General features: G+C 63.3%; 6 non-coding genes and 1 pseudogene across 6 annotated transcripts; all 7 read right to left on the reverse strand.

Moving 5' to 3' along the window:
- Positions 1-585: 585 nt before the first annotated feature.
- Positions 586-704, reverse strand: LOC142864576 (5S ribosomal RNA). The gene has a single exon (XR_012915012.1). It is a non-coding gene; the product is annotated as a 5S ribosomal RNA (ribosomal RNA).
- Positions 705-4,498: 3,794 nt separating this feature from the next.
- LOC142864452 (uncharacterized) lies at positions 4,499-4,617 on the reverse strand (annotated as a pseudogene).
- Positions 4,618-8,386: 3,769 nt separating this feature from the next.
- LOC142864587 (5S ribosomal RNA) lies at positions 8,387-8,505 on the reverse strand. Its single transcript, XR_012915013.1, has one exon. It is a non-coding gene; the product is annotated as a 5S ribosomal RNA (ribosomal RNA).
- Positions 8,506-12,326: 3,821 nt separating this feature from the next.
- LOC142864599 (5S ribosomal RNA) lies at positions 12,327-12,445 on the reverse strand. Its single transcript, XR_012915015.1, has one exon. It is a non-coding gene; the product is annotated as a 5S ribosomal RNA (ribosomal RNA).
- Positions 12,446-16,267: 3,822 nt separating this feature from the next.
- LOC142864610 (5S ribosomal RNA) lies at positions 16,268-16,386 on the reverse strand. The gene has a single exon (XR_012915016.1). It is a non-coding gene; the product is annotated as a 5S ribosomal RNA (ribosomal RNA).
- Positions 16,387-20,206: 3,820 nt separating this feature from the next.
- Positions 20,207-20,325, reverse strand: LOC142864621 (5S ribosomal RNA). The gene has a single exon (XR_012915017.1). It is a non-coding gene; the product is annotated as a 5S ribosomal RNA (ribosomal RNA).
- A 3,824-nt stretch (positions 20,326-24,149) lies between these two features.
- On the reverse strand, positions 24,150-24,268 carry LOC142864632 (5S ribosomal RNA). The gene has a single exon (XR_012915018.1). It is a non-coding gene; the product is annotated as a 5S ribosomal RNA (ribosomal RNA).
- Between the last annotated feature and the right edge of the window lie 2,512 nt (positions 24,269-26,780).

A 26,780-nucleotide genomic window follows, 5' to 3' on the forward strand; every position in this document is an offset into this window, starting at 1 on the left:
AAAAAAAAAAGAACACAGGGGGGAGGGGGGCACGGGCAACACATGTCACCTGCATACTTGTACTCCCATCATCTGCTTGAAAAGAGAGAGAAAAGAAAATGCAATCCTAGAGGTAAGAGACACTTTTTAAAAATAATGAATCCGAAGAGAAAAGTAAAAGGAGGCCTGTGGAGCAGGTCTGGGTGTGACTCCGGATCCCCCAACATCAGGTGCCACCACCAAAGATTCCTGCGTGTAGCCCATAGAACCCCAAAAGCAACGGGACGAGTTCTGGTCACATACTCCCTCAAAATGACATCCTGGCCTTCTTCTGGAACTCCCTCCCCTCTCAGACTCTCAAGGTTTCCTCCAGCGTGTCGGTTCCCACAGAGCAGACCTTTGGTCTGAGACCTGACAGTCCAGATGCCACGCATGCTGCCGCGTGGCGGCGGTGTCGCGGCTTGGGACAAGAGGAGGCCCCACGGTGCGGGCTGGGGCGCCAGGCACCGCGCGGGCGCTGAGGGTGGGGGTGACCCCCACCCCGGGCCGCCGCCGCGCTCCCAGAAAGGGGACAGAACAAGAGGCAAAAAAAAAAAAAAAAGCGGCAGCCTGTGGCACCCGGTATTCCCAGGCGGTCTCCCATCCAAGTACTAACCAGGCCCGACCCTGCTTAGCTTCCGAGACCAGACGAGATCGGGGGCGTTCAGGGTGGTGTGGCCCTAGACGGCGGCGGAGGACGCCCCTGCCCCGCTCGAGAAGCCGAGCCTCTCTGGGCTTCCCCGCCGCCGCCGCCGCCTCCCGCCCCAGGCCCCGCCTCCCGCCCCAGGCCCCGCGCCAGGCCGGGCCGGTTGAGTTCGCCGGCCGGGTCCCGCGGGCTCCCAGGGACGGGGGTGATGGGCGGGGCGGGGCGGGGCGGGGGGCTGTCTCTCTATACACACACACACACACTCACACTCACTCACACTCACACAAGATGCGCCTCCACGGCTGGACTCGCCAAGGTGGAGCCCTCCCAGCCCCCCTCGTCTCCTCGCCCGGCCTCCTTCACCTACCCGCTGCCCACCCCCAGCGCGTCGCTGCCTGCCGCTGACTGCGCACGCGCGGGACGCTCGCCCTTTGACCCCAGCCAGGGGCCGCCCTCCCCCACAACCCCTTTCAGCTGCGCCCCCCCCCCTCGCCCTGTGGGTGGGCTGCCGCCTATTCCCCCGGGCCAGGGCTGGGGCACAGCCAGTGTATGGGGCGTCTCTCTCTGGGGATGTGTCCCATGGGTGGGGTGGGGTGGCGTGGTTTGGGGGGCGCTGAAGAAATCAGTCCCCTCCATCTCCTACCTCTGGAAAACGCCCAAGCCCGTGGAGAACTGCCGGCACCGCTTCGTGGGGGCCGGGACCCTCCTCCGTGTCCTCCTGTGGCCCAGTCCAAGGGGCCTGGGCCTGGCCGGGGCTGCATTGGACCCCGACCACCCTGGCGTGTGGACTCGCTAAAAATCGGCCATTAGATATTGGATTCCAGCTTCCTGGAGGTCATTTCACTAATGAGTGCACCGGAAAGAGTTTCCTAATCCATCTGTGAGGGTGGCAACTGAAAGAGAATTTTAAAGCTGACAGAATAGGCTTGGGAAGGCATAGGAGATTTCCACACCCAGCAAGGAAGACTTTCCCGAAATGGAAGAAAGAAACGAGCAAACAGAGACACCGGTAGCCCGCCCGGAAAAGAGTCTGCCCCTGAGAGAAAGCACCCTGACCAGGTTCACCCGTGGGTGGGTGGGTGGCGAGCTAGCGGCATTCAGAAGAGCGAGGCCCGCAGTCTGTGCGGAAGACACCTGCGCTCGGGTGTGTGTGGCGGCGCGATTCACAAGCAGCTCTAGACGTTAAACCAAGGAGAAGCCAGGGAGTTCCCAACGCCCCAGGTGTCCTCAGCCCACGACTGGCTGCTGTGGGAATGCGAAGCCCGGCTCCTTGTCTCAGAGCGGGGTTCCCAGGAGGATCAGGCTGAAGCTGGGACTCGGCCTCAAAGTGTCCCCTCGCATGGCCACCCCCTTCCCCTTCCTGCTCCTCTACTCCTGGTGCCCCTCCATCCAGGGGCCAGACCTTAAAGAGTCACCGCAAGAGAATCCTGGTCCCAAAGGAGCCTTCTGGGGGACCGGTGCTGAGAGAGGTTGTGGGCATGGCCCGCTGGGGCTCTGCCCGACCCAGGGCTGAGAGATGCCACCTCCCAGCTCTGGGTCCCTGCAGGAAGTGTTGGCAAGCACAGGGCCGGTCCTCCAAAGGCCCAGGTGCAGGGAGCCCAGGCCAAGCAGCCTGTGGAAGAAGCCACTTGCCGTGCCACCCCGGGAACAGGACTGCAGGCCCCGGCCCTTCCCACCTCCTCCTCCTCCTCCTCCTCCTCCCCCCCCGCCCCCCCCCACAGGGCACAGGGCTCAGAGACACCTCAGACTCTTGCTACCCAAAGTGCAAAGGGCATCAGTTGCTCCTCCAACCCCCCCGCCCAGCAGACCACGTTGTCCAGCCAGCCCCCGGGCCTCCCTGGGGTGCCCAGCACAAAAGTGCAGACACCCACCGGACCCTCAATCTCAGTTTTCGGATGTTTTTGCCACTCTAAGGACCCGCAGGCCAGCTGGGCCTTCGGGCAGGACAGAGAGCCCCGGAATCCGACGTGGAGAGCTGCGTGTACGTCCCCATCAGGAGGCGGTCCCCACCTCCGCGGCTCTCCCCTTGCGGGGAGCGGCAGCCCAGCCGGCAGCCGCAGGGCCTCAGGGAAGACACCAGGCTGGGCCCCCGCGGCACAGCGGGGGCACGTCCCCCGCACTCACGCGACTTAGGGACGGCTGCTGGAGACTGCTGCGGCCACCCTGCTGCCGGGTTTCTGGAGGGCTTCCTGGAAGCAGCGTCCACACCAAGCCCTTGGAAGGCCCGGGCGACGGAGGAGCCGGTCAGGCAGGGGCCGAGGACGGTGAGAGGCCGGGCGGGAAGGAGCGTGTCAGGCAGGGGCAGAGGACGGTGACCGGCCGGGCGGGGAGGAGCCGGTCAGGCGGGGGCCCAGGACAGTGACGGGCCTGGCCGGGGAGGAGTGCGTCAGGCAGGGGCAGAGGAGACGGGCTGGGTAAGGGTTAGGGTTACAGTTAGGGCACAATTCACAATCGCAAAGACGTGGAAGCGACCCGAGTGCCCATCCATCCAGGAGTGCATCAATAAAATGTGGCGCGTGGACACCACGGAGTGCCATTCGGCTGTGAGGAGCAGCCGTGAGAGGGCGCCTCTCGTGTTCTCCTGGCCAGAGCTGGAACCCGTTCCAGTAAGCCAAGTATCCCAAGAATGGACACACGAGCACCACGTGAGCGCGCTCACCGGCAAATTGGTACGAACGGATGGACGCCTAAGTGGACAGAGAGGAATCACCTTCATCGGGTGGGTGTCGGGCGGGTGGGGGGAGGGGAGGGGCATACACATCCATTAGGCATGGGGTGGGTGCGCACCGACTGGGGGATGGGCGCACTTGAAGCTCTGACCCGAGGGGGGAGGCTTGGAGAGGGCAAGGCACCCGACCTTAACATTGGTACCCCCACAATACGCTGGAACAACATGAGAGGTATATGAATAAGAACACAGGGGGGGCCGGGCGCGGTGGCTCACGCCTGTAATCCTAGCTCTCTGGGAGGCCGAGGCGGGCGGATTGCTCCAGGTCAGGAGTTCGAAACCAGCCTGAGCAAGAGCGAGACCCCGTCTCTACTAAAAATAGAAAGAAATTAATTGGCCAACTAATATATATAGAAAAACACAGCCGGGCGTGGTGGTGCATGCCTGTAGTCCCAACTACTCGGGAGGCTGAGGCAGCAGGATTGCTTGAGCCCGGAGATTGAGGTTGCTGTGAGCTAGGCTGACGCCATGGCACTCACTCTAGCCTGGGCAGCAAAACGAGACTCTGCCTCAAAAAAAAAAAAAAAAAAAGAACGCAGGGGGGAGGGGGGCACGGGCGTCACATGTCACCTGAATACTTGTACTCCCATCATCTGCTTGAAGAGAGAGAGAAAAGAAAATGCAATCCTAGAGGTAAGAGACACTTTTTAAAAATAATGAATCCGAAGAGAAAAGTAAAAGGAGGCCTGTGGAGCAGGTCTGGGTGTGACTCCGGATCCCCCAACATCAGGTGCCACCACCAAAGATTCCTGCGTGTAGCCCATAGAACCCCAAAAGCAACGGGACGAGTTCTGGTCACATACTCCCTCAAAATGACATCCTGGCCTTCTTCTGGAACTCCCTCCCCTCTCAGACTCTCAAGGTTTCCTCCAGCGTGTCGGTTCCCACAGAGCAGACCTTTGGTCTGAGACCTGACAGTCCAGATGCCACGCATGCTGCCGCGTGGCGGCGGTGTCGCGGCTTGGGACAAGAGGAGGCCCCACGGTGCGGGCTGGGGCGCCAGGCACCGCGCGGGCGCTGAGGGTGGGGGTGACCCCCACCCCGGGCCGCCGCCGCGCTCCCAGAAAGGGGACAGAACAAGAGGCAAAAAAAAAAAAAAAAGCAGCAGCCTGTGGCACCCGGTATTCCCAGGCGGTCTCCCATCCAAGTACTAACCGGGCCCGACCCTGCTTAGCTTCCCAGACCAGACGAGATCGGGGGCGTTCAGGGTGGTGTGGCCCTAGACGGCGGCGGAGGGCGCCCCTGCCCCGCTCAAGAAGCCGAGCCTCTCTGGGCTTCCCCGCCGCCGCCTCCCGCGCCGGGCCGGGCCGGTTGAGTTCGCCGGCCGGGTCCCGCGGGCTCCCAGGGACGGGGGTGATGGGCGGGGCGGGGCGGGGCGGGGCGGGGCGGGGCGGGGGGCTGTCTCTCTATACACACACACACACACTCACACTCACTCACACTCACACAAGATGCGCCTCCACGGCTGGACTCGCCAAGGTGGAGCCCTCCCAGCCCCCCTCGTCTCCTCGCCCGGCCTCCTTCACCTACCCGCTGCCCACCCCCAGCGCGTCGCTGCCTGCCGCTGACTGCGCACGTGCGGGACGCTCGCCCTTTGACCCCAGCCAGGGGCCGCCCTCCCCCACAACCCCTTTCAGCTGCGCCCCCCCCCCTCGCCCTGTGGGTGGGCTGCCGCCTATTCCCCCGGGCCAGGGCTGGGGCACAGCCAGTGTATGGGGCGTCTCTCTCTGGGGATGTGTCCCATGGGTGGGGTGGGGTGGCGTGGTTTGGGGGGCGCTGAAGAAATCAGTACCCTCCATCTCCTACCTCTGGAAAACGCCCAAGCCCGTGGAGAACTGCCGGCACCGCTTCGTGGGGGCCGGGACCCTCCTCCGTGTCCTCCTGTGGCCCAGTCCAAGGGGCCTGGGCCTGGCCGGGGCTGCATTGGACCCCGACCACCCTGGCGTGTGGACTCGCTAAAAATCGGCCATTAGATATTGGATTCCAGCTTCCTGGAGGTCATTTCACTAATGAGTGCACCGGAAAGAGTTTCCTAATCCATCTGTGAGGGTGGCAACTGAAAGAGAATTTGAAAGCTGACAGAATAGGCGAGGGAAGGCATAGGAGATTTCCACACCCAGCAAGGAAGACTTTCCCGAAATGGAAGAAAGAAACGAGCAAACAGAGACACCGGTAGCCCGCCCGGAAAAGAGTCTGCCCCTGAGAGAAAGCACCCTGACCAGGTTCACCCGTGGGTGGGTGGCGAGCTAGCGGCGTTCAGAAGAGCGAGGCCCGCAGTCTGTGCGGAAGACACCTGCGCTCGGGTGTGTGTGGCGGCGCGATTCACAAGCAGCTCTAGACGTTAAACCAAGGAGAAGCCAGGGAGTTCCCAACGCCCCAGGTGTCCTCAGCCCACGACTGGCTGCTGTGGGAATGCGAAGCCCGGCTCCTTGTCTCAGAGCGGGGTTCCCAGGAGGATCAGGCTGAAGCTGGGACTCGGCCTCAAAGTGTCCCCTCGCATGGCCACCCCCTTCCCCTTCCTGCTCCTCTACTCCTGGTGCCCCTCCATCCAGGGGCCAGACCTTAAAGAGTCACCGCAAGAGAATCCTGGTCCCAAAGGAGCCTTCTGGGGGACCGGTGCTGACAGAGGTTGTGGGCATGGCCCGCTGGGGCTCTGCCCGACCCAGGGCTGAGAGATGCCACCTCCCAGCTCTGGGTCCCTGCAGGAAGTGTTGGCAAGCACAGGGCCGGTCCTCCAAAGGCCCAGGTGCAGGGAGCCCAGGCCAAGCAGCCTGTGGAAGAAGCCACTTGCCGTGCCACCCCGGGAACAGGACTGCAGGCCCCGGCCCTTCCCACCTCCTCCTCCTCCTCCTCCTCCTCCCCCCCCGCCCCCCCCCACAGGGCACAGGGCTCAGAGACACCTCAGACTCTTGCTACCCAAAGTGCAAAGGGCATCAGTTGCTCCTCCAACCCCCCCGCCCAGCAGACCACGTTGTCCAGCCAGCCCCCGGGCCTCCCTGGGGTGCCCAGCACAAAAGTGCAGACACCCACCGGACCCTCAATCTCAGTTTTCGGATGTTTTTGCCACTCTAAGGACCCGCAGGCCAGCTGGGCCTTCGGGCAGGACAGAGAGCCCCGGAATCCGACGTGGAGAGCTGCGTGTACGTCCCCATCAGGAGGCGGTCCCCACCTCCGCGGCTCTCCCCTTGCGGGGAGCGGCAGCCCAGCCGGCAGCCGCAGGGCCTCAGGGAAGACACCAGGCTGGGCCCCCGCGGCACAGCGGGGGCACGTCCCCCGCACTCACGCGACTTAGGGACGGCTGCTGGAGACTGCTGCGGCCACCCTGCTGCCGGGTTTCTGGAGGGCTTCCTGGAAGCAGCGTCCACACCAAGCCCTTGGAAGGCCCGGGCGACGGAGGAGCCGGTCAGGCAGGGGCCGAGGACGGTGAGAGGCCGGGCGGGAAGGAGCGTGTCAGGCAGGGGCAGAGGACGGTGACCGGCCGGGCGGGGAGGAGCCGGTCAGGCGGGGGCCCAGGACAGTGACGGGCCTGGCCGGGGAGGAGTGCGTCAGGCAGGGGCAGAGGAGACGGGCTGGGTAAGGGTTAGGGTTACAGTTAGGGCACAATTCACAATCGCAAAGACGTGGAAGCGACCCGAGTGCCCATCCATCCAGGAGTGCATCAATAAAATGTGGCGCGTGGACACCACGGAGTGCCATTCGGCTGTGAGGAGCAGCCGTGAGAGGGCGCCTCTCGTGTTCTCCTGGCCAGAGCTGGAACCCGTTCCAGTAAGCCAAGTATCCCAAGAATGGACACACGAGCACCACGTGAGCGCGCTCACCGGCAAATTGGTACGAACGGATGGACGCCTAAGTGGACAGAGAGGAATCACCTTCATCGGGTGGGTGTCGGGCGGGTGGGGGGAGGGGAGGGGCATACACATCCATTAGGCATGGGGTGGGTGCGCACCGACTGGGGGATGGGCGCACTTGAAGCTCTGACCCGAGGGGGGAGGCTTGGAGAGGGCAAGGCACCCGACCTTAACATTGGTACCCCCACAATACGCTGGAACAACATGAGAGGTATATGAATAAGAACACAGGGGGGGCCGGGCGCGGTGGCTCACGCCTGTAATCCTAGCTCTCTGGGAGGCCGAGGCGGGCGGATTGCTCCAGGTCAGGAGTTCGAAACCAGCCTGAGCAAGAGCGAGACCCCGTCTCTACTAAAAATAGAAAGAAATTAATTGGCCAACTAATATATATAGAAAAACACAGCCGGGCGTGGTGGTGCATGCCTGTAGTCCCAACTACTCGGGAGGCTGAGGCAGCAGGATTGCTTGAGCCCGGAGATTGAGGTTGCTGTGAGCTAGGCTGACGCCATGGCACTCACTCTAGCCTGGGCAGCAAAACGAGACTCTGTCTCAAAAAAAAAAAAAAAAAAAAGAACACAGGGGGGAGGGGGGCACGGGCAACACATGTCACCTGCATACTTGTACTCCCATCATCTGCTTGAAAAGAGAGAGAAAAGAAAATGCAATCCTAGAGGTAAGAGACACTTTTTAAAAATAATGAATCCGAAGAGAAAAGTAAAAGGAGGCCTGTGGAGCAGGTCTGGGTGTGACTCCGGATCCCCCAACATCAGGTGCCACCACCAAAGATTCCTGCGTGTAGCCCATAGAACCCCAAAAGCAACGGGACGAGTTCTGGTCACATACTCCCTCAAAATGACATCCTGGCCTTCTTCTGGAACTCCCTCCCCTCTCAGACTCTCAAGGTTTCCTCCAGCGTGTCGGTTCCCACAGAGCAGACCTTTGGTCTGAGACCTGACAGTCCAGATGCCACGCATGCTGCCGCGTGGCGGCGGTGTCGCGGCTTGGGACAAGAGGAGGCCCCACGGTGCGGGCTGGGGCGCCAGGCACCGCGCGGGCGCTGAGGGTGGGGGTGACCCCCACCCCGGGCCGCCGCCGCGCTCCCAGAAAGGGGACAGAACAAGAGGCAAAAAAAAAAAAAAAAGCGGCAGCCTGTGGCACCCGGTATTCCCAGGCGGTCTCCCATCCAAGTACTAACCAGGCCCGACCCTGCTTAGCTTCCGAGACCAGACGAGATCGGGGGCGTTCAGGGTGGTGTGGCCCTAGACGGCGGCGGAGGACGCCCCTGCCCCGCTCGAGAAGCCGAGCCTCTCTGGGCTTCCCCGCCGCCGCCTCCTCCCGCCCCAGGCCCCGCCTCCCGCCCCAGGCCCCGCGCCGGGCCGGGCCGGTTGAGTTCGCCGGCCGGGTCCCGCGGGCTCCCAGGGACGGGGGTGATGGGCGGGGCGGGGCGGGGTGGGGGGCTGTCTCTCTCTACACACACACACACACACACACACTCACACTCACTCACACTCACACAAGATGCGCCTCCACGGCTGGACTCGCCAAGGTGGAGCCCTCCCAGCCCCCCTCGTCTCCTCGCCCGGCCTCCTTCACCTACCCGCTGCCCACCCCCAGCGCGTCGCTGCCGCTGACTGCGCACGCGCCGGACGCTCGCCCTTTGACCCCAGCCAGGGGCCGCCCTCCCCCACAACCCCTTTCAGCTGCGCCCCCCCCTCGCCCTGTGGGTGGGCTGCCGCCTATTCCCCCGGGCCAGGGCTGGGGCACAGCCAGTGTACGGGGCGTCTCTCTCTGGGGATGTGTCCCATGGGTGGGGTGGGGTGGCGTGGTTTGGGGGGCGCTGAAGAAATCAGTCCCCTCCATCTCCTACCTCTGGAAAACGCCCAAGCCCGTGGAGAACTGCCGGCACCGCTTCGTGGGGGCCGGGACCCTCCTCCGTGTCCTCCTGTGGCCCAGTCCAAGGGGCCTGGGCCTGGCCGGGGCTGCATTGGACCCCGACCACCCTGGCGTGTGGACTCGCTAAAAATCGGCCATTAGATATTGGATTCCAGCTTCCTGGAGGTCATTTCACTAATGAGTGCACCGGAAAGAGTTTCCTAATCCATCTGTGAGGGTGGCAACTGAAAGAGAATTTTAAAGCTGACAGAATAGGCTTGGGAAGGCATAGGAGATTTCCACACCCAGCAAGGAAGACTTTCCCGAAATGGAAGAAAGAAACGAGCAAACAGAGACACCGGTAGCCCGCCCGGAAAAGAGTCTGCCCCTGAGAGAAAGCACCCTGACCAGGTTCACCCGTGGGTGGGTGGGTGGCGAGCTAGCGGCATTCAGAAGAGCGAGGCCCGCAGTCTGTGCGGAAGACACCTGCGCTCGGGTGTGTGTGGCGGCGCGATTCACAAGCAGCTCTAGACGTTAAACCAAGGAGAAGCCAGGGAGTTCCCAACGCCCCAGGTGTCCTCAGCCCACGACTGGCTGCTGTGGGAATGCGAAGCCCGGCTCCTTGTCTCAGAGCGGGGTTCCCAGGAGGATCAGGCTGAAGCTGGGACTTGGCCTCAAAGTGTCCCCTCGCATGGCCACCCCCTTCCCCTTCCTGCTCCTCTACTCCTGGTGCCCCTCCATCCAGGGGCCAGACCTTAAAGAGTCACCGCAAGAGAATCCTGGTCCCAAAGGAGCCTTCTGGGGGACCGGTGCTGACAGAGGTTGTGGGCATGGCCCGCTGGGGCTCTGCCCGACCCAGGGCTGAGAGATGCCACCTCCCAGCTCTGGGTCCCTGCAGGAAGTGTTGGCAAGCACAGGGCCGGTCCTCCAAAGGCCCAGGTGCAGGGAGCCCAGGCCAAGCAGCCTGTGGAAGAAGCCACTTGCCGTGCCACCCCGGGAACAGGACTGCAGGCCCCGGCCCTTCCCACCTCCTCCTCCTCCTCCTCCTCCTCCTCCCCCCCGCCTCCCACCTCACAGGGCACAGGGCTCAGAGACACCTCAGACTCTTGCTACCCAAAGTGCAAAGGGCATCAGTTGCTCCTCCAACCCCCCCGCCCAGCAGACCACGTTGTCCAGCCAGCCCCCGGGCCTCCCTGGGGTGCCCAGCACAAAAGTGCAGACACCCACCGGACCCTCAATCTCAGTTTTCGGATGTTTTTGCCACTCTAAGGACCCGCAGGCCAGCTGGGCCTTCGGGCAGGACAGAGAGCCCCGGAATCCGACGTGGAGAGCTGCGTGTACGTCCCCATCAGGAGGCGGTCCCCACCTCCGCGGCTCTCCCCTTGCGGGGAGCGGCAGCCCAGCCGGCAGCCGCAGGGCCTCAGGGAAGACACCAGGCTGGGCCCCCGCGGCACAGCGGGGGCACGTCCCCCGCACTCACGCGACTTAGGGACGGCTGCTGGAGACTGCTGCGGCCACCCTGCTGCCGGGTTTCTGGAGGGCTTCCTGGAAGCAGCGTCCACACCAAGCCCTTGGAAGGCCCGGGCGACGGAGGAGCCGGTCAGGCAGGGGCCGAGGACGGTGAGAGGCCGGGCGGGAAGGAGCGTGTCAGGCAGGGGCAGAGGACGGTGACCGGCCGGGCGGGGAGGAGCCGGTCAGGCGGGGGCCCAGGACAGTGACGGGCCTGGCCGGGGAGGAGTGCGTCAGGCAGGGGCAGAGGAGACGGGCTGGGTAAGGGTTAGGGTGACAGTTAGGGCACAATTCACAATCGCAAAGACGTGGAAGCGACCCGAGTGCCCCTCCATCCAGGAGTGCATCAATAAAATGTGGCGCGTGGACACCACGGAGTGCCATTCGGCTGTGAGGAGCAGCGGTGAGAGGGCGCCTCTCGTGTTCTCCTGGCCAGAGCTGGAACCCGTTCCAGTAAGCCAAGTATCCCAAGAATGGACACACGAGCACCACGTGAGCGCGCTCACCAGCAAATTGGTACGAACGGATGGACACCTAAGTGGACAGAGAGGAATCACCTTCATCGGGTGGGTGTCGGGCGGGTGGGGGGAGGGGAGGGGCATACACATCCATTAGGCATGGGGTGGGTGCGCACCGACTGGGGGATGGGCGCGCACCGACTGGGGGATGGGCGCACTTGAAGCTCTGACCCGAGGGGGGAGGCTTGGAGAGGGCAAGGCACCCGACCTTAACATTGGTACCCCCACAATACGCTGGAACAACATGAGAGGTATATGAATAAGAACACAGGGGGGGCCGGGCGCGGTGGCTCACGCCTGTAATCCTAGCTCTCTGGGAGGCCGAGGCGGGCGGATTGCTCCAGGTCAGGAGTTCGAAACCAGCCTGAGCAAGAGCGAGACCCCGTCTCTACTAAAAATAGAAAGAAATTAATTGGCCAACTAATATATATAGAAAAACACAGCCGGGCGTGGTGGTGCATGCCTGTAGTCCCAACTACTCGGGAGGCTGAGGCAGCAGGATTGCTTGAGCCCGGAGATTGAGGTTGCTGTGAGCTAGGCTGACGCCATGGCACTCACTCTAGCCTGGGCAGCAAAACGAGACTCTGTCTCAAAAAAAAAAAAAAAAAAAAAGAACACAGGGGGGAGGGGGGCACGGGCAACACATGTCACCTGCATACTTGTACTCCCATCATCTGCTTGAAAAGAGAGAGAAAAGAAAATGCAATCCTAGAGGTAAGAGACACTTTTTAAAAATAATGAATCCGAAGAGAAAAGTAAAAGGAGGCCTGTGGAGCAGGTCTGGGTGTGACTCCGGATCCCCCAACATCAGGTGCCACCACCAAAGATTCCTGCGTGTAGCCCATAGAACCCCAAAAGCAACGGGACGAGTTCTGGTCACATACTCCCTCAAAATGACATCCTGGCCTTCTTCTGGAACTCCCTCCCCTCTCAGACTCTCAAGGTTTCCTCCAGCGTGTCGGTTCCCACAGAGCAGACCTTTGGTCTGAGACCTGACAGTCCAGATGCCACGCATGCTGCCGCGTGGCGGCGGTGTCGCGGCTTGGGACAAGAGGAGGCCCCACGGTGCGGGCTGGGGCGCCAGGCACCGCGCGGGCGCTGAGGGTGGGGGTGACCCCCACCCCGGGCCGCCGCCGCGCTCCCAGAAAGGGGACAGAACAAGAGGCAAAAAAAAAAAAAAAAGCGGCAGCCTGTGGCACCCGGTATTCCCAGGCGGTCTCCCATCCAAGTACTAACCAGGCCCGACCCTGCTTAGCTTCCGAGACCAGACGAGATCGGGGGCGTTCAGGGTGGTGTGGCCCTAGACGGCGGCGGAGGACGCCCCTGCCCCGCTCGAGAAGCCGAGCCTCTCTGGGCTTCCCCGCCGCCGCCTCCTCCCGCCCCAGGCCCCGCCTCCCGCCCCAGGCCCCGCGCCGGGCCGGGCCGGTTGAGTTCGCCGGCCGGGTCCCGCGGGCTCCCAGGGACGGGGGTGATGGGCGGGGCGGGGCGGGGTGGGGGGCTGTCTCTCTCTACACACACACACACACACACACACTCACACTCACTCACACTCACACAAGATGCGCCTCCACGGCTGGACTCGCCAAGGTGGAGCCCTCCCAGCCCCCCTCGTCTCCTCGCCCGGCCTCCTTCACCTACCCGCTGCCCACCCCCAGCGCGTCGCTGCCGCTGACTGCGCACGCGCGGGACGCTCGCCCTTTGACCCCAGCCAGGGGCCGCCCTCCCCCACAACCCCTTTCAGCTGCGCCCCCCCGTCGCCCTGTGGGTGGGCTGCCGCCTATTCCCCCGGGCCAGGGCTGGGGCACAGCCAGTGTACGGGGCGTCTCTCTCTGGGGATGTGTCCCATGGGTGGGGTGGGGTGGCGTGGTTTGGGGGGCGCTGAAGAAATCAGTCCCCTCCATCTCCTACCTCTGGAAAACGCCCAAGCCCGTGGAGAACTGCCGGCACCGCTTCGTGGGGGCCGGGACCCTCCTCCGTGTCCTCCTGTGGCCCAGTCCAAGGGGCCTGGGCCTGGCCGGGGCTGCATTGGACCCCGACCACCCTGGCGTGTGGACTCGCTAAAAATCGGCCATTAGATATTGGATTCCAGCTTCCTGGAGGTCATTTCACTAATGAGTGCACCGGAAAGAGTTTCCTAATCCATCTGTGAGGGTGGCAACTGAAAGAGAATTTTAAAGCTGACAGAATAGGCTTGGGAAGGCATAGGAGATTTCCACACCCAGCAAGGAAGACTTTCCCGAAATGGAAGAAAGAAACGAGCAAACAGAGACACCGGTAGCCCGCCCGGAAAAGAGTCTGCCCCTGAGAGAAAGCACCCTGACCAGGTTCACCCGTGGGTGGGTGGGTGGCGAGCTAGCGGCATTCAGAAGAGCGAGGCCCGCAGTCTGTGCGGAAGACACCTGCGCTCGGGTGTGTGTGGCGGCGCGATTCACAAGCAGCTCTAGACGTTAAACCAAGGAGAAGCCAGGGAGTTCCCAACGCCCCAGGTGTCCTCAGCCCACGACTGGCTGCTGTGGGAATGCGAAGCCCGGCTCCTTGTCTCAGAGCGGGGTTCCCAGGAGGATCAGGCTGAAGCTGGGACTTGGCCTCAAAGTGTCCCCTCGCATGGCCACCCCCTTCCCCTTCCTGCTCCTCTACTCCTGGTGCCCCTCCATCCAGGGGCCAGACCTTAAAGAGTCACCGCAAGAGAATCCTGGTCCCAAAGGAGCCTTCTGGGGGACCGGTGCTGACAGAGGTTGTGGGCATGGCCCGCTGGGGCTCTGCCCGACCCAGGGCTGAGAGATGCCACCTCCCAGCTCTGGGTCCCTGCAGGAAGTGTTGGCAAGCACAGGGCCGGTCCTCCAAAGGCCCAGGTGCAGGGAGCCCAGGCCAAGCAGCCTGTGGAAGAAGCCACTTGCCGTGCCACCCCGGGAACAGGACTGCAGGCCCCGGCCCTTCCCACCTCCTCCTCCTCCTCCTCCTCCTCCTCCCCCCCGCCTCCCACCTCACAGGGCACAGGGCTCAGAGACACCTCAGACTCTTGCTACCCAAAGTGCAAAGGGCATCAGTTGCTCCTCCAACCCCCCCGCCCAGCAGACCACGTTGTCCAGCCAGCCCCCGGGCCTCCCTGGGGTGCCCAGCACAAAAGTGCAGACACCCACCGGACCCTCAATCTCAGTTTTCGGATGTTTTTGCCACTCTAAGGACCCGCAGGCCAGCTGGGCCTTCGGGCAGGACAGAGAGCCCCGGAATCCGACGTGGAGAGCTGCGTGTACGTCCCCATCAGGAGGCGGTCCCCACCTCCGCGGCTCTCCCCTTGCGGGGAGCGGCAGCCCAGCCGGCAGCCGCAGGGCCTCAGGGAAGACACCAGGCTGGGCCCCCGCGGCACAGCGGGGGCACGTCCCCCGCACTCACGCGACTTAGGGACGGCTGCTGGAGACTGCTGCGGCCACCCTGCTGCCGGGTTTCTGGAGGGCTTCCTGGAAGCAGCGTCCACACCAAGCCCTTGGAAGGCCCGGGCGACGGAGGAGCCGGTCAGGCAGGGGCCGAGGACGGTGAGAGGCCGGGCGGGAAGGAGCGTGTCAGGCAGGGGCAGAGGACGGTGACCGGCCGGGCGGGGAGGAGCCGGTCAGGCGGGGGCCCAGGACAGTGACGGGCCTGGCCGGGGAGGAGTGCGTCAGGCAGGGGCAGAGGAGACGGGCTGGGTAAGGGTTAGGGTGACAGTTAGGGCACAATTCACAATCGCAAAGACGTGGAAGCGACCCGAGTGCCCCTCCATCCAGGAGTGCATCAATAAAATGTGGCGCGTGGACACCACGGAGTGCCATTCGGCTGTGAGGAGCAGCGGTGAGAGGGCGCCTCTCGTGTTCTCCTGGCCAGAGCTGGAACCCGTTCCAGTAAGCCAAGTATCCCAAGAATGGACACACGAGCACCACGTGAGCGCGCTCACCAGCAAATTGGTACGAACGGATGGACACCTAAGTGGACAGAGAGGAATCACCTTCATCGGGTGGGTGTCGGGCGGGTGGGGGGAGGGGAGGGGCATACACATCCATTAGGCATGGGGTGGGTGCGCACCGACTGGGGGATGGGCGCGCACCGACTGGGGGATGGGCGCACTTGAAGCTCTGACCCGAGGGGGGAGGCTTGGAGAGGGCAAGGCACCCGACCTTAACATTGGTACCCCCACAATACGCTGGAACAACATGAGAGGTATATGAATAAGAACACAGGGGGGGCCGGGCGCGGTGGCTCACGCCTGTAATCCTAGCTCTCTGGGAGGCCGAGGCGGGCGGATTGCTCCAGGTCAGGAGTTCGAAACCAGCCTGAGCAAGAGCGAGACCCCGTCTCTACTAAAAATAGAAAGAAATTAATTGGCCAACTAATATATATAGAAAAACACAGCCGGGCGTGGTGGTGCATGCCTGTAGTCCCAACTACTCGGGAGGCTGAGGCAGCAGGATTGCTTGAGCCCGGAGATTGAGGTTGCTGTGAGCTAGGCTGACGCCATGGCACTCACTCTAGCCTGGGCAGCAAAACGAGACTCTGTCTCAAAAAAAAAAAAAAAAAAAAAAGAACACAGGGGGGAGGGGGGCACGGGCAACACATGTCACCTGCATACTTGTACTCCCATCATCTGCTTGAAAAGAGAGAGAAAAGAAAATGCAATCCTAGAGGTAAGAGACACTTTTTAAAAATAATGAATCCGAAGAGAAAAGTAAAAGGAGGCCTGTGGAGCAGGTCTGGGTGTGACTCCGGATCCCCCAACATCAGGTGCCACCACCAAAGATTCCTGCGTGTAGCCCATAGAACCCCAAAAGCAACGGGACGAGTTCTGGTCACATACTCCCTCAAAATGACATCCTGGCCTTCTTCTGGAACTCCCTCCCCTCTCAGACTCTCAAGGTTTCCTCCAGCGTGTCGGTTCCCACAGAGCAGACCTTTGGTCTGAGACCTGACAGTCCAGATGCCACGCATGCTGCCGCGTGGCGGCGGTGTCGCGGCTTGGGACAAGAGGAGGCCCCACGGTGCGGGCTGGGGCGCCAGGCACCGCGCGGGCGCTGAGGGTGGGGGTGACCCCCACCCCGGGCCGCCGCCGCGCTCCCAGAAAGGGGACAGAACAAGAGGCAAAAAAAAAAAAAAAAGCGGCAGCCTGTGGCACCCGGTATTCCCAGGCGGTCTCCCATCCAAGTACTAACCAGGCCCGACCCTGCTTAGCTTCCGAGACCAGACGAGATCGGGGGCGTTCAGGGTGGTGTGGCCCTAGACGGCGGCGGAGGACGCCCCTGCCCCGCTCGAGAAGCCGAGCCTCTCTGGGCTTCCCCGCCGCCGCCTCCTCCCGCCCCAGGCCCCGCCTCCCGCCCCAGGCCCCGCGCCGGGCCGGGCCGGTTGAGTTCGCCGGCCGGGTCCCGCGGGCTCCCAGGGACGGGGGTGATGGGCGGGGCGGGGCGGGGTGGGGGGCTGTCTCTCTCTACACACACACACACACACACACACTCACACTCACTCACACTCACACAAGATGCGCCTCCACGGCTGGACTCGCCAAGGTGGAGCCCTCCCAGCCCCCCTCGTCTCCTCGCCCGGCCTCCTTCACCTACCCGCTGCCCACCCCCAGCGCGTCGCTGCCGCTGACTGCGCACGCGCGGGACGCTCGCCCTTTGACCCCAGCCAGGGGCCGCCCTCCCCCACAACCCCTTTCAGCTGCGCCCCCCCCTCGCCCCGTGGGTGGGCTGCCGCCTATTCCCCCGGGCCAGGGCTGGGGCACAGCCAGTGTACGGGGCGTCTCTCTCTGGGGATGTGTCCCATGGGTGGGGTGGGGTGGCGTGGTTTGGGGGGCGCTGAAGAAATCAGTCCCCTCCATCTCCTACCTCTGGAAAACGCCCAAGCCCGTGGAGAACTGCCGGCACCGCTTCGTGGGGGCCGGGACCCTCCTCCGTGTCCTCCTGTGGCCCAGTCCAAGGGGCCTGGGCCTGGCCGGGGCTGCATTGGACCCCGACCACCCTGGCGTGTGGACTCGCTAAAAATCGGCCATTAGATATTGGATTCCAGCTTCCTGGAGGTCATTTCACTAATGAGTGCACCGGAAAGAGTTTCCTAATCCATCTGTGAGGGTGGCAACTGAAAGAGAATTTTAAAGCTGACAGAATAGGCTTGGGAAGGCATAGGAGATTTCCACACCCAGCAAGGAAGACTTTCCCGAAATGGAAGAAAGAAACGAGCAAACAGAGACACCGGTAGCCCGCCCGGAAAAGAGTCTGCCCCTGAGAGAAAGCACCCTGACCAGGTTCACCCGTGGGTGGGTGGGTGGCGAGCTAGCGGCATTCAGAAGAGCGAGGCCCGCAGTCTGTGCGGAAGACACCTGCGCTCGGGTGTGTGTGGCGGCGCGATTCACAAGCAGCTCTAGACGTTAAACCAAGGAGAAGCCAGGGAGTTCCCAACGCCCCAGGTGTCCTCAGCCCACGACTGGCTGCTGTGGGAATGCGAAGCCCGGCTCCTTGTCTCAGAGCGGGGTTCCCAGGAGGATCAGGCTGAAGCTGGGACTTGGCCTCAAAGTGTCCCCTCGCATGGCCACCCCCTTCCCCTTCCTGCTCCTCTACTCCTGGTGCCCCTCCATCCAGGGGCCAGACCTTAAAGAGTCACCGCAAGAGAATCCTGGTCCCAAAGGAGCCTTCTGGGGGACCGGTGCTGACAGAGGTTGTGGGCATGGCCCGCTGGGGCTCTGCCCGACCCAGGGCTGAGAGATGCCACCTCCCAGCTCTGGGTCCCTGCAGGAAGTGTTGGCAAGCACAGGGCCGGTCCTCCAAAGGCCCAGGTGCAGGGAGCCCAGGCCAAGCAGCCTGTGGAAGAAGCCACTTGCCGTGCCACCCCGGGAACAGGACTGCAGGCCCCGGCCCTTCCCACCTCCTCCTCCTCCTCCTCCTCCTCCTCCCCCCCGCCTCCCACCTCACAGGGCACAGGGCTCAGAGACACCTCAGACTCTTGCTACCCAAAGTGCAAAGGGCATCAGTTGCTCCTCCAACCCCCCCGCCCAGCAGACCACGTTGTCCAGCCAGCCCCCGGGCCTCCCTGGGGTGCCCAGCACAAAAGTGCAGACACCCACCGGACCCTCAATCTCAGTTTTCGGATGTTTTTGCCACTCTAAGGACCCGCAGGCCAGCTGGGCCTTCGGGCAGGACAGAGAGCCCCGGAATCCGACGTGGAGAGCTGCGTGTACGTCCCCATCAGGAGGCGGTCCCCACCTCCGCGGCTCTCCCCTTGCGGGGAGCGGCAGCCCAGCCGGCAGCCACAGGGCCTCAGGGAAGACACCAGGCTGGGCCCCCGCGGCACAGCGGGGGCACGTCCCCCGCACTCACGCGACTTAGGGACGGCTGCTGGAGACTGCTGCGGCCACCCTGCTGCCGGGTTTCTGGAGGGCTTCCTGGAAGCAGCGTCCACACCAAGCCCTTGGAAGGCCCGGGCGACGGAGGAGCCGGTCAGGCAGGGGCCGAGGACGGTGAGAGGCCGGGCGGGAAGGAGCGTGTCAGGCAGGGGCAGAGGACGGTGACCGGCCGGGCGGGGAGGAGCCGGTCAGGCGGGGGCCCAGGACAGTGACGGGCCTGGCCGGGGAGGAGTGCGTCAGGCAGGGGCAGAGGAGACGGGCTGGGTAAGGGTTAGGGTGACAGTTAGGGCACAATTCACAATCGCAAAGACGTGGAAGCGACCCGAGTGCCCCTCCATCCAGGAGTGCATCAATAAAATGTGGCGCGTGGACACCACGGAGTGCCATTCGGCTGTGAGGAGCAGCGGTGAGAGGGCGCCTCTCGTGTTCTCCTGGCCAGAGCTGGAACCCGTTCCAGTAAGCCAAGTATCCCAAGAATGGACACACGAGCACCACGTGAGCGCGCTCACCAGCAAATTGGTACGAACGGATGGACACCTAAGTGGACAGAGAGGAATCACCTTCATCGGGTGGGTGTCGGGCGGGTGGGGGGAGGGGAGGGGCATACACATCCATTAGGCATGGGGTGGGTGCGCACCGACTGGGGGATGGGCGCGCACCGACTGGGGGATGGGCGCACTTGAAGCTCTGACCCGAGGGGGGAGGCTTGGAGAGGGCAAGGCACCCGACCTTAACATTGGTACCCCCACAATACGCTGGAACAACATGAGAGGTATATGAATAAGAACACAGGGGGGGCCGGGCGCGGTGGCTCACGCCTGTAATCCTAGCTCTCTGGGAGGCCGAGGCGGGCGGATTGCTCCAGGTCAGGAGTTCGAAACCAGCCTGAGCAAGAGCGAGACCCCGTCTCTACTAAAAATAGAAAGAAATTAATTGGCCAACTAATATATATAGAAAAACACAGCCGGGCGTGGTGGTGCATGCCTGTAGTCCCAACTACTCGGGAGGCTGAGGCAGCAGGATTGCTTGAGCCCGGAGATTGAGGTTGCTGTGAGCTAGGCTGACGCCATGGCACTCACTCTAGCCTGGGCAGCAAAACGAGACTCTGTCTCAAAAAAAAAAAAAAAAAAAAGAACACAGGGGGGAGGGGGGCACGGGCAACACATGTCACCTGCATACTTGTACTCCCATCATCTGCTTGAAAAGAGAGAGAAAAGAAAATGCAATCCTAGAGGTAAGAGACACTTTTTAAAAATAATGAATCCGAAGAGAAAAGTAAAAGGAGGCCTGTGGAGCAGGTCTGGGTGTGACTCCGGATCCCCCAACATCAGGTGCCACCACCAAAGATTCCTGCGTGTAGCCCATAGAACCCCAAAAGCAACGGGACGAGTTCTGGTCACATACTCCCTCAAAATGACATCCTGGCCTTCTTCTGGAACTCCCTCCCCTCTCAGACTCTCAAGGTTTCCTCCAGCGTGTCGGTTCCCACAGAGCAGACCTTTGGTCTGAGACCTGACAGTCCAGATGCCACGCATGCTGCCGCGTGGCGGCGGTGTCGCGGCTTGGGACAAGAGGAGGCCCCACGGTGCGGGCTGGGGCGCCAGGCACCGCGCGGGCGCTGAGGGTGGGGGTGACCCCCACCCCGGGCCGCCGCCGCGCTCCCAGAAAGGGGACAGAACAAGAGGCAAAAAAAAAAAAAAAAGCGGCAGCCTGTGGCACCCGGTATTCCCAGGCGGTCTCCCATCCAAGTACTAACCAGGCCCGACCCTGCTTAGCTTCCGAGACCAGACGAGATCGGGGGCGTTCAGGGTGGTGTGGCCCTAGACGGCGGCGGAGGACGCCCCTGCCCCGCTCGAGAAGCCGAGCCTCTCTGGGCTTCCCCGCCGCCGCCTCCTCCCGCCCCAGGCCCCGCCTCCCGCCCCAGGCCCCGCGCCGGGCCGGGCCGGTTGAGTTCGCCGGCCGGGTCCCGCGGGCTCCCAGGGACGGGGGTGATGGGCGGGGCGGGGCGGGGTGGGGGGCTGTCTCTCTCTACACACACACACACACACACACACTCACACTCACTCACACTCACACAAGATGCGCCTCCACGGCTGGACTCGCCAAGGTGGAGCCCTCCCAGCCCCCCTCGTCTCCTCGCCCGGCCTCCTTCACCTACCCGCTGCCCACCCCCAGCGCGTCGCTGCCGCTGACTGCGCACGCGCGGGACGCTCGCCCTTTGACCCCAGCCAGGGGCCGCCCTCCCCCACAACCCCTTTCAGCTGCGCCCCCCCCTCGCCCCGTGGGTGGGCTGCCGCCTATTCCCCCGGGCCAGGGCTGGGGCACAGCCAGTGTACGGGGCGTCTCTCTCTGGGGATGTGTCCCATGGGTGGGGTGGGGTGGCGTGGTTTGGGGGGCGCTGAAGAAATCAGTCCCCTCCATCTCCTACCTCTGGAAAACGCCCAAGCCCGTGGAGAACTGCCGGCACCGCTTCGTGGGGGCCGGGACCCTCCTCCGTGTCCTCCTGTGGCCCAGTCCAAGGGGCCTGGGCCTGGCCGGGGCTGCATTGGACCCCGACCACCCTGGCGTGTGGACTCGCTAAAAATCGGCCATTAGATATTGGATTCCAGCTTCCTGGAGGTCATTTCACTAATGAGTGCACCGGAAAGAGTTTCCTAATCCATCTGTGAGGGTGGCAACTGAAAGAGAATTTGAAAGCTGACAGAATAGGCTTGGGAAGGCATAGGAGATTTCCACACCCAGCAAGGAAGACTTTCCCGAAATGGAAGAAAGAAACGAGCAAACAGAGACACCGGTAGCCCGCCCGGAAAAGAGTCTGCCCCTGAGAGAAAGCACCCTGACCAGGTTCACCCGTGGGTGGGTGGGTGGCGAGCTAGCGGCATTCAGAAGAGCGAGGCCCGCAGTCTGTGCGGAAGACACCTGCGCTCGGGTGTGTGTGGCGGCGCGATTCACAAGCAGCTCTAGACGTTAAACCAAGGAGAAGCCAGGGAGTTCCCAACGCCCCAGGTGTCCTCAGCCCACGACTGGCTGCTGTGGGAATGCGAAGCCCGGCTCCTTGTCTCAGAGCGGGGTTCCCAGGAGGATCAGGCTGAAGCTGGGACTTGGCCTCAAAGTGTCCCCTCGCATGGCCACCCCCTTCCCCTTCCTGCTCCTCTACTCCTGGTGCCCCTCCATCCAGGGGCCAGACCTTAAAGAGTCACCGCAAGAGAATCCTGGTCCCAAAGGAGCCTTCTGGGGGACCGGTGCTGACAGAGGTTGTGGGCATGGCCCGCTGGGGCTCTGCCCGACCCAGGGCTGAGAGATGCCACCTCCCAGCTCTGGGTCCCTGCAGGAAGTGTTGGCAAGCACAGGGCCGGTCCTCCAAAGGCCCAGGTGCAGGGAGCCCAGGCCAAGCAGCCTGTGGAAGAAGCCACTTGCCGTGCCACCCCGGGAACAGGACTGCAGGCCCCGGCCCTTCCCACCACCTCCTCCTCCTCCTCCTCCTCCTCCTCCCCCCCGCCTCCCACCTCACAGGGCACAGGGCTCAGAGACACCTCAGACTCTTGCTACCCAAAGTGCAAAGGGCATCAGTTGCTCCTCCAACCCCCCCGCCCAGCAGACCACGTTGTCCAGCCAGCCCCCGGGCCTCCCTGGGGTGCCCAGCACAAAAGTGCAGACACCCACCGGACCCTCAATCTCAGTTTTCGGATGTTTTTGCCACTCTAAGGACCCGCAGGCCAGCTGGGCCTTCGGGCAGGACAGAGAGCCCCGGAATCCGACGTGGAGAGCTGCGTGTACGTCCCCATCAGGAGGCGGTCCCCACCTCCGCGGCTCTCCCCTTGCGGGGAGCGGCAGCCCAGCCGGCAGCCGCAGGGCCTCAGGGAAGACACCAGGCTGGGCCCCCGCGGCACAGCGGGGGCACGTCCCCCGCACTCACGCGACTTAGGGACGGCTGCTGGAGACTGCTGCGGCCACCCTGCTGCCGGGTTTCTGGAGGGCTTCCTGGAAGCAGCGTCCACACCAAGCCCTTGGAAGGCCCGGGCGACGGAGGAGCCGGTCAGGCAGGGGCCGAGGACGGTGAGAGGCCGGGCGGGAAGGAGCGTGTCAGGCAGGGGCAGAGGACGGTGACCGGCCGGGCGGGGAGGAGCCGGTCAGGCGGGGGCCCAGGACAGTGACGGGCCTGGCCGGGGAGGAGTGCGTCAGGCAGGGGCAGAGGAGACGGGCTGGGTAAGGGTTAGGGTGACAGTTAGGGCACAATTCACAATCGCAAAGACGTGGAAGCGACCCGAGTGCCCCTCCATCCAGGAGTGCATCAATAAAATGTGGCGCGTGGACACCACGGAGTGCCATTCGGCTGTGAGGAGCAGCGGTGAGAGGGCGCCTCTCGTGTTCTCCTGGCCAGAGCTGGAACCCGTTCCAGTAAGCCAAGTATCCCAAGAATGGACACACGAGCACCACGTGAGCGCGCTCACCAGCAAATTGGTACGAACGGATGGACACCTAAGTGGACAGAGAGGAATCACCTTCATCGGGTGGGTGTCGGGCGGGTGGGGGGAGGGGAGGGGCATACACATCCATTAGGCATGGGGTGGGTGCGCACCGACTGGGGGATGGGCGCGCACCGACTGGGGGATGGGCGCACTTGAAGCTCTGACCCGAGGGGGGAGGCTTGGAGAGGGCAAGGCACCCGACCTTAACATTGGTACCCCCACAATACGCTGGAACAACATGAGAGGTATATGAATAAGAACACAGGGGGGGCCGGGCGCGGTGGCTCACGCCTGTAATCCTAGCTCTCTGGGAGGCCGAGGCGGGCGGATTGCTCCAGGTCAGGAGTTCGAAACCAGCCTGAGCAAGAGCGAGACCCCGTCTCTACTAAAAATAGAAAGAAATTAATTGGCCAACTAATATATATAGAAAAACACAGCCGGGCGTGGTGGTGCATGCCTGTAGTCCCAACTACTCGGGAGGCTGAGGCAGCAGGATTGCTTGAGCCCGGAGATTGAGGTTGCTGTGAGCTAGGCTGACGCCATGGCACTCACTCTAGCCTGGGCAGCAAAACGAGACTCTGTCTCAAAAAAAAAAAAAAAAAAAAAGAACACAGGGGGGAGGGGGGCACGGGCAACACATGTCACCTGCATACTTGTACTCCCATCATCTGCTTGAAAAGAGAGAGAAAAGAAAATGCAATCCTAGAGGTAAGAGACACTTTTTAAAAATAATGAATCCGAAGAGAAAAGTAAAAGGAGGCCTGTGGAGCAGGTCTGGGTGTGACTCCGGATCCCCCAACATCAGGTGCCACCACCAAAGATTCCTGCGTGTAGCCCATAGAACCCCAAAAGCAACGGGACGAGTTCTGGTCACATACTCCCTCAAAATGACATCCTGGCCTTCTTCTGGAACTCCCTCCCCTCTCAGACTCTCAAGGTTTCCTCCAGCGTGTCGGTTCCCACAGAGCAGACCTTTGGTCTGAGACCTGACAGTCCAGATGCCACGCATGCTGCCGCGTGGCGGCGGTGTCGCGGCTTGGGACAAGAGGAGGCCCCACGGTGCGGGCTGGGGCGCCAGGCACCGCGCGGGCGCTGAGGGTGGGGGTGACCCCCACCCCGGGCCGCCGCCGCGCTCCCAGAAAGGGGACAGAACAAGAGGCAAAAAAAAAAAAAAAAGCGGCAGCCTGTGGCACCCGGTATTCCCAGGCGGTCTCCCATCCAAGTACTAACCAGGCCCGACCCTGCTTAGCTTCCGAGACCAGACGAGATCGGGGGCGTTCAGGGTGGTGTGGCCCTAGACGGCGGCGGAGGACGCCCCTGCCCCGCTCGAGAAGCCGAGCCTCTCTGGGCTTCCCCGCCGCCGCCTCCTCCCGCCCCAGGCCCCGCCTCCCGCCCCAGGCCCCGCGCCGGGCCGGGCCGGTTGAGTTCGCCGGCCGGGTCCCGCGGGCTCCCAGGGACGGGGGTGATGGGCGGGGCGGGGCGGGGTGGGGGGCTGTCTCTCTCTACACACACACACACACACACACACTCACACTCACTCACACTCACACAAGATGCGCCTCCACGGCTGGACTCGCCAAGGTGGAGCCCTCCCAGCCCCCCTCGTCTCCTCGCCCGGCCTCCTTCACCTACCCGCTGCCCACCCCCAGCGCGTCGCTGCCTGCCGCTGACTGCGCACGCGCGGGACGCTCGCCCTTTGACCCCAGCCAGGGGCCGCCCTCCCCCACAACCCCTTTCAGCTGCGCCCCCCCCCCTCGCCCTGTGGGTGGGCTGCCGCCTATTCCCCCGGGCCAGGGCTGGGGCACAGCCAGTGTATGGGGCGTCTCTCTCTGGGGATGTGTCCCATGGGTGGGGTGGGGTGGCGTGGTTTGGGGGGCGCTGAAGAAATCAGTCCCCTCCATCTCCTACCTCTGGAAAACGCCCAAGCCCGTGGAGAACTGCCGGCACCGCTTCGTGGGGGCCGGGACCCTCCTCCGTGTCCTCCTGTGGCCCAGTCCAAGGGGCCTGGGCCTGGCCGGGGCTGCATTGGACCCCGACCACCCTGGCGTGTGGACTCGCTAAAAATCGGCCATTAGATATTGGATTCCAGCTTCCTGGAGGTCATTTCACTAATGAGTGCACCGGAAAGAGTTTCCTAATCCATCTGTGAGGGTGGCAACTGAAAGAGAATTTGAAAGCTGACAGAATAGGCGAGGGAAGGCATAGGAGATTTCCACACCCAGCAAGGAAGACTTTCCCGAAATGGAAGAAAGAAACGAGCAAACAGAGACACCGGTAGCCCGCCCGGAAAAGAGTCTGCCCCTGAGAGAAAGCACCCTGACCAGGTTCACCCGTGGGTGGGTGGCGAGCTAGCGGCGTTCAGAAGAGCGAGGCCCGCAGTCTGTGCGGAAGACACCTGCGCTCGGGTGTGTGTGGCGGCGCGATTCACAAGCAGCTCTAGACGTTAAACCAAGGAGAAGCCAGGGAGTTCCCAACGCCCCAGGTGTCCTCAGCCCACGACTGGCTGCTGTGGGAATGCGAAGCCCGGCTCCTTGTCTCAGAGCGGGGTTCCCAGGAGGATCAGGCTGAAGCTGGGACTCGGCCTCAAAGTGTCCCCTCGCATGGCCACCCCCTTCCCCTTCCTGCTCCTCTACTCCTGGTGCCCCTCCATCCAGGGGCCAGACCTTAAAGAGTCACCGCAAGAGAATCCTGGTCCCAAAGGAGCCTTCTGGGGGACCGGTGCTGACAGAGGTTGTGGGCATGGCCCGCTGGGGCTCTGCCCGACCCAGGGCTGAGAGATGCCACCTCCCAGCTCTGGGTCCCTGCAGGAAGTGTTGGCAAGCACAGGGCCGGTCCTCCAAAGGCCCAGGTGCAGGGAGCCCAGGCCAAGCAGCCTGTGGAAGAAGCCACTTGCCGTGCCACCCCGGGAACAGGACTGCAGGCCCCGGCCCTTCCCACCTCCTCCTCCTCCTCCTCCTCCTCCCCCCCCGCCCCCCCCCACAGGGCACAGGGCTCAGAGACACCTCAGACTCTTGCTACCCAAAGTGCAAAGGGCATCAGTTGCTCCTCCAACCCCCCCGCCCAGCAGACCACGTTGTCCAGCCAGCCCCCGGGCCTCCCTGGGGTGCCCAGCACAAAAGTGCAGACACCCACCGGACCCTCAATCTCAGTTTTCGGATGTTTTTGCCACTCTAAGGACCCGCAGGCCAGCTGGGCCTTCGGGCAGGACAGAGAGCCCCGGAATCCGACGTGGAGAGCTGCGTGTACGTCCCCATCAGGAGGCGGTCCCCACCTCCGCGGCTCTCCCCTTGCGGGGAGCGGCAGCCCAGCCGGCAGCCGCAGGGCCTCAGGGAAGACACCAGGCTGGGCCCCCGCGGCACAGCGGGGGCACGTCCCCCGCACTCACGCGACTTAGGGACGGCTGCTGGAGACTGCTGCGGCCACCCTGCTGCCGGGTTTCTGGAGGGCTTCCTGGAAGCAGCGTCCACACCAAGCCCTTGGAAGGCCCGGGCGACGGAGGAGCCGGTCAGGCAGGGGCCGAGGACGGTGAGAGGCCGGGCGGGAAGGAGCGTGTCAGGCAGGGGCAGAGGACGGTGACCGGCCGGGCGGGGAGGAGCCGGTCAGGCGGGGGCCCAGGACAGTGACGGGCCTGGCCGGGGAGGAGTGCGTCAGGCAGGGGCAGAGGAGACGGGCTGGGTAAGGGTTAGGGTTACAGTTAGGGCACAATTCACAATCGCAAAGACGTGGAAGCGACCCGAGTGCCCATCCATCCAGGAGTGCATCAATAAAATGTGGCGCGTGGACACCACGGAGTGCCATTCGGCTGTGAGGAG

The sequence above is a fragment of the Microcebus murinus genome, chromosome 25 (assembly GCF_040939455.1).
Source record: "Microcebus murinus isolate Inina chromosome 25, M.murinus_Inina_mat1.0, whole genome shotgun sequence".
Lineage (NCBI taxonomy): Eukaryota > Metazoa > Chordata > Mammalia > Primates > Cheirogaleidae > Microcebus > Microcebus murinus.